Below are 6738 nucleotides of genomic sequence, written 5' to 3'. Positions count from 1 at the left end.
TCTGTCTTTTCAGAAATCTAAGCGCCAAGATACTCCCTGGAGTGGTAGCGCGCTATATAAGTATTTTTTCACTTCACTTCACTTCACTACCGCCCTTGGGTGGGGCTGAGGAGGGGCAGTGGACCCTGGAGTACATTACCACTGGGAGCAGGTCGCAGCTCCATGTCCAATTGACCCGACATGTCCACCAAAGGAAGCGTATGTCGTCTCAGCGACCCCAGAGCATCACACCTAGACCGGCCAGTGCCACATCTGGGACAGGTCAGGCATCTGTATCCAAGTCCGGAGGATTGTCGTCGTGTGCAGCTCCTCAGTCGCGCGTCTCATTCCTCGCCCTCTTGATCACTTTTAAGTAGTCCTCCACCTGCTGCGGATTGGTAAAGAACCTCTGCTTTTCTTGGTGTGTGACCCGGAGTTTAGCAGGATAGAGTAAGGCATAGTCCAGTTGTGCAGCACGTAGTTTTTTCTTCACGTCAATAAACTTGCAGCTCTGTTCCTGGACCACTGGAGTGAAGGCAGGGTAAATGGAAAAGTTGATGCCATCATAGGATATAGTCTGCTTAGCGCGTGCCGCTCTCAATGCCGCATCGCAATAGTTCAATAAGCGGGCTATTATGGGCTTCGGTAGTGCGCCCGGTTTGGGCACCGGGCCTAGAGATCTGTGCGCCTGTTCAACTATGAGCTGTGATGAGAAGGCCTCGGCTCCGATAGATGTCTGAAGCAGCTTTTCCACCTACAGTTCCATCCTACCCATGGCAGTGGATTCTGGTATGCCCGTGACGCGAATGTTGTTGCGTCTGCTGCGGGCCTCCAAATCCTCATTCTTTGACGCGATGACCCACAGCAAGTTGTCCATTCAGGCAAGTTGGGTGGTATGAGAGGCTGCGGCGTCATCGATGTCTGAGATTCGCTGCTCCGTAGCCGCGATCCGCTCCTCGTGCCGATCTACTTTGTGCACAAGGGCATCCATCCTCGACGATATCCTGTCCACCTTGTCCACCACTGTGGCAAAACCCTGTCGCATCTCCTGAAGGATTTGTTGCACATCCTGGGCATCAGGGGGGGGAGCAATGTCGGGTGCTCGTGTGCCGCTCAAGCTGGGCCTCTCACCTAACGCCTTTTGTACTTTCTTGCAGCCTCGAAGGAGAGTTTCTGTTGGCGGTTGTCCTGCCGAACCATCGCACCTCCATACAGTGCTCGGTAGGTGTGATCCTGGCCGGAAGACTACAGGGCCACCAGAGCGTCCCAAACAGTGGACAAGCCACCGAGATGCGGCGCCGGTCCCCAGTGATTTGCGATGCTGATGGCGTCAGAGATATAGTTAAATCGCCAATATCTCTGAAGGAGGTGAGACAATATGCTGATGGAAGGAGCTATGTGAATGGAGGGAACCTATCACAGCACAATTCCTCAGCAGGGCAACCTCCAGGGTGAAAGCCTTAGAAGAGCGCACAGGGCTGGGCTCAAGCAACAGGTCCGCCGCAGGGTAAAGCTGGGGAGCACAGAGTGTGCACACCGAGCCACCAAGGCCCAACGCGCAGTCCAGACGTCTGGTGTCCACAGCAATGCCGATTCCAGCCGCCCGGCGCTGCGCCCAGGCCCTCCACAAAGCCCGCGCTCGGTAATGCAGGATCTCTGAGGGGTGAGGCCAGCTATCTCTCGCAATATTCTCCAACTGCACACCGCTCATCCGGATGCACCAGCGTGCAGTACGCCTTTCCACCCCAGCCCAGAGCCAGCTTCGTTAGAGAGTGACCCCGGGCAAGCAGGGTATGCGAGCGCGGGAAGCAGCGTCAGGCAATGGCGAAAGTCTCTCTCAATGGCGTTGCGCCGGATGTCCCAGCGAAATCGACCGTCTCCGCGGAGCACAGCGCTGTAGCACGATACCTGGGGGCAGAGAACAGTAGCCGTGGGCACCTTCCTTAGGAGTCACTGGAAGGTCGCAGTGGCGGCTCCGATTCGCTTCCCAGCAGCAGGAGGTCGCAGACGCTCCGCGATCCCCAGCAGCGCCAAACCGATCCCGGGGGTGATGGTTTTAAATGCAGAGACCATAAGAATACGGCTGCAGGTGCAGGTATGAGTCCACAGCGAGCAGGGGGGGAGACGGCAGTGAAGCCGCAGACAGGGGAGCCAAGGTCGACAGCACCCGAGATGAGGCCCTCCGTCAAGGCCTACCTCCTTGTGGCGATCCCCGGCCTTTACTGGCCCCGGAGGCCCATCCCCCGCCGCAAAGCAGTTCCAGTGGCAGTCTCGGAGGGAGCGAGCGAAGCGCAGTGTGCAGGCGCCGCTGCTTAGATCCGCTCCAAACTCGGACCGGGTCAGGAGGATCGGTGCTGTAGCAAGTTGAGTGGGTTGCGGAGCCGCTTAGTCGCCAGCAAATAAGGATTAATGGAGGATAATTGCTCCAGGGTACAGGAGCCTCACCGTTAGGCGGCCATTCTGTGTGCGCGCCCTCTAGCGCCCCCGATCGTGCCTCAACTATGTTGAGAGTTCATCTGTCCCTTATCTGTCGAACTTCCCTAGAGAAACGGCACAGCATAGTAGATCTGCATGAGTGGGTGCTGAGTCGCTATGATGGGGCTTAACGCACAATGTCTGTCTGGAGTGCCTCATCTCGTCACCCTGCATATAATTCTGTCTGTCTGTTTCTGGGTTTGGTACATCCTCTAATGTAATTACTATGAAGAGGAGGCTAGATGTACATGTAATGAACACATTGCTTACCAGTAATCTTCATTACCCTTTGAATGGTCCTACTCATCATAATATAGTTCCTACCCTCCAACCACAATTTCCTGTGACACAATTATATGAGATTGGCTAAAATTAAAGGTAACTGATGGCTTCATTGTGCTACGTTGATTTGTAGAGGACAGAGGGTTTACAAGCACATGGCAGGTGTGTGGTCCCTAAAGTACTTATACGTGGAGCCAGGTCTTCAACGTCTTGCGGAACTCAAGAAGGGAGGAAGAGGCTTTGATGAGTTGAGGGAGGTCATTCCATGTCTTGGATGAAGGTGAATGAGTGACCTCCAGTTTTGCTTATGGATGTGGGGAGTGTGTGTAAGTGAGAATGAGGCAGATCATAGGTGTCCGAGCAGTTGGAGATAGTGTATGTGGCTGTTTGGGTATTCTGGTCCTCTGTTGTGTAGGGCTATGTATGTGTGCATGAGCATTTTGAATTGGTTGCGCTTGCGGGTGGGAGCCAGTAAAGCTTATTGAAGTGTGGTGGGATGTGGGTTTGGCATGGGAAGTTAAGTATGAGTTTTGCAATGGGCTTCTGGATGGTCTGGCGTCTGTGTAGGAGTTGTTTGGAGATTCCGGTAAAGAGAGTGTTGTCGTAGTCTAGCCTGTTGGTGATGAGTGTGCGTGTAATGGTCCATCTGATGTTCTGAGGCAACCATTTGAAGATCTTTCACAGCATGTGTAGGATGTGGAAGCAGGCGTTGTATACAGTGTTGACTTGGGCCATCATGTTGAGCTTGTTTAGGATGATCCCTAGATTTCTTGCATGCTCTATGGGTGTTGGTCCTAGCTCCGAGAGCCACCAGGTGGAGTCCCATGGGGAGGTCTTGTTGCCGAATTACAGTACTTCTGTCTTGGCGGAGTTGAGCTTCAGAAAGTTGGTTTGCATCCAGTCTGCTAGAATGGTCATGCAGTTGGTGAAGTTTGTTCTGATGGTGACTGTCTTGTCTGTCAGGTAGAGGATGAATTGGGTGTCATTGGTGTAGGAGATGACGACGATGTCTTGCGATTAGATGATGTTGGTGAGAAGTGTCATGTACATGTTGAAAAGGGTGGGGCTCAAGAAGGAAGATCCCTGTAGAGTTCTGAATATAAGTTTCTTGGTCTCTGATGTGAGGGGGGGCAGCCTGACCCTTTGGGTTATTTTCATGAGGAAGGAACAGAATAATTTGAGAATGGAGCCTTGTATGTCGATCTCATGGATTCTTCTGAAGAAGTTATTGTGGGAGACCGTATTGAAGGGCGCGGAGAGGTCAAGCAGGATAAGGGCCGCTATTTCTACTCCGTTCTGAATGATTGAAATGTCATCAGTGGCTGCAATGAGTACTGTGTCAGTGCTGTGGTTGTTTCTGAATCCTGATTGAGTTCTGTCCAGAAGAGGGTGAAGTTCAAGGTGGGTTGCAAGTTGCTTGTTGATTGCCTTCTCAACACTTTGGCTGGATAGAGGAGCAGGGAAATGGGTCGGAAGTTGCTCAGTAGATTCTGGTTGGCTGTGGGCTTCTTGAGGAGAGCACTGATTTATTGCAAGTTTCCATTCATCCGGGAAAGTGGCGGATGTGATGGAGGTATTGATGATGTGAGTCAGGGTGGAGCTGATTGGTGATGTTCCCAGGTTGTATATGTGGTGAGGGCATGGGTCTGTTGGGGCCCCTGAGTGGATGGTCCACATGATTGCTTCTGTGTTGTTTCTGGTGAGAGTTGTCCATGGGGTTAGGTGGCCATCTTGGTTGGTGGTGGGTAGGCTATCGATGAGTTCTCTGGGGTTGGGTTGGTGTGCCAAGTTGCTGTAGATGTTTGTGATTTTGCTATGGAAGAAGGTGGCTAAGTTGTCACAGAGATGATGGGAGACAACGTTGTTGTTGACAGTGGCAGAGGGCAAGGTGAAATCGTTGACGATCCCGAAGAACTCCTTGCAGCTGTTAGAGCTTCCCTGGATGTGGTCCAATAGTGATTTTTTCTTGATGTCTCTTATTTGCTGGTGATAGTGTCTGTGTGCGGCCTTGTAGATAGTTCTGTTAGGGTTATCGTGGCTGGATCTCCATGTCCTTTCTAGCTGTTTACGGTGTTGTTTGGTGTCTTGGGGGTCTTCTATGTACCAGCTGGTCTGCTTGTTTGATCTACAATGCTTGTTGAATGTGACGGGTGTGAAGAAGTCCGCACCGTTCTTGATCCACTTGTTGATGACCTTGTCGAGGTTATCTGTGGGGCTAGGTTGGATCATGCTGAGGGCGCTGATCCAGTGTGCGTCTGTGATTTTGCAATAGCTGTGGCTTGGAATGGTGTACCTGGTTGGGGTGTTGCCTTGAGGTGTGGGGATTTGGAGGTGGATGATGGAGTGGTCGGTCCATGTGAGCTGCGTGGTGAGTTGTATTTGATGCAGCTGCTTGTGGTGAAAATGGGGTGCAGTGTGTGTCCTGTGGAGTGTGTTGGTTCTGAGATGAACTGGGTGAGTCCGGCATATCACAAGCTTTAGAGGAGTGCTATAGAGCAGGGGTCGTTTTGTGCTACCAGGTAAAAGTTGAGGTTACTGAAGAGCATGTAGACTCTGGAGTCGTTGGTGAGTGGAGTGATGAAGTTGGTGATGAGGTTAGTAAAGGTGGCTTGTTATCCAGGTGGTTAGTAGGCCAAAGTTTCGTTCAGGGTGAAGTTTTCAGAGATTTGCTGCTTAAAGTGCACATGTTCAATGAATAGGATTGTGTTCTCGGTGGATGCTGTCCTTCTGATTGGTTCCTTGTAGATGACAGGGAGCCCTCCTACTAGCTTGCGAAGGCAGTTCTGTTGCACGATCTTGTATCCCCCGTTGGCATTGCCATTTCAATGTCGGGAGACCATGAGGGATTGAGCCAGGTCTCTGTGAAGAAGAGGATGTTGGGTGCTTCGCTGCTCAGCAGGTCCCATATTTCGGTTGTGATAGTGTGTTAAGAAGCATGCATGAGAGTGGGTGTTGGTGTGTGGGTTTGTTATGGTGTGTGGCGTAGGGTGGAGGTGCAGGTATTCTTGGTGCTTGTAGGGGTGTGTATTTTGAGGAGGTTGTTATCATTTGTGTGGGAAGTGTGAGTGGGTGGCTACTGGAGAACCGGAAGTGGGTGTCGGTGAAATCTCTATCGAGGTGTAAAGCACAGCAGCAGTTTGGTGGTATGGGACCTGGGGTCTAGTGACCTAAGGAGTGCTGCGGAGTATTGCTGGGTGGTGATCAGACCACGCTCGGAGCGGTCCAGGAGCTGATGAGCTTGCCTTGGGGGAGCCAGCAGCGTGTCTGCTCGGCTTCCTTGTTACAGCTGTCATTAAGTAGGTCCTGGGAGGGGGTGGGGAGTGCAGCATACTGTGAAGACATTTCCTGTGATGATGGGGGATGGGAAAGAAGTCCTCTAGCTTGGCTTCTTCTTTTAAGGACGGTTTTGGCAGGCAAAAAGCAGTAATGTCACTTGATCATCATCCATCCTGTCCACATGGATGATGGAAATTCAGTGATGTCATTTCCTGTGCAGGTAGATGATGGGAAATGCAATGATGTCGCTTCCTGTACTGATGGGTGATGAGAAATGAAGTACTTTTGTCTGGCTTTGTTTTAAGATGGTGTTAGAGGGAAAATCAGTAATGTCACTTTCGGTCCAGATAGATGATGGGAAATTCACTGAGGTCCCTTCCTGTGCAGGAGGATGGAAGATACAGTGATGTAACTTATTGTATTGATGGGGAAGGGAAAATATTTTATTAAGAACAGGAATGAATGCTCTTTTGAATGTATCACACATTTAACTTAAACTTTAATTTAACTAAAATTGTCTTATTTTATGAACTCTTATGTAAATCCATAGATGACCAAGAAGAGTAGCTGTCAAAATCTTTTTTTATTTCCATTATATCACAGATAAAAACACATCCATTCGTTTTATTTACTCCTTCCAGGAACACTTTCAGGACTGTTACAATATGAAAACATGAACTTACTTTAAAAGCTAATGTATACATATATACACGCACACATCTACAA

Source organism: Lissotriton vulgaris, chromosome 7 (assembly GCF_964263255.1).
Source record: "Lissotriton vulgaris chromosome 7, aLisVul1.2, whole genome shotgun sequence".
Taxonomy (NCBI): domain Eukaryota; kingdom Metazoa; phylum Chordata; class Amphibia; order Caudata; family Salamandridae; genus Lissotriton; species Lissotriton vulgaris.
Note: the sequence above shows the minus strand (reverse complement) of the source record.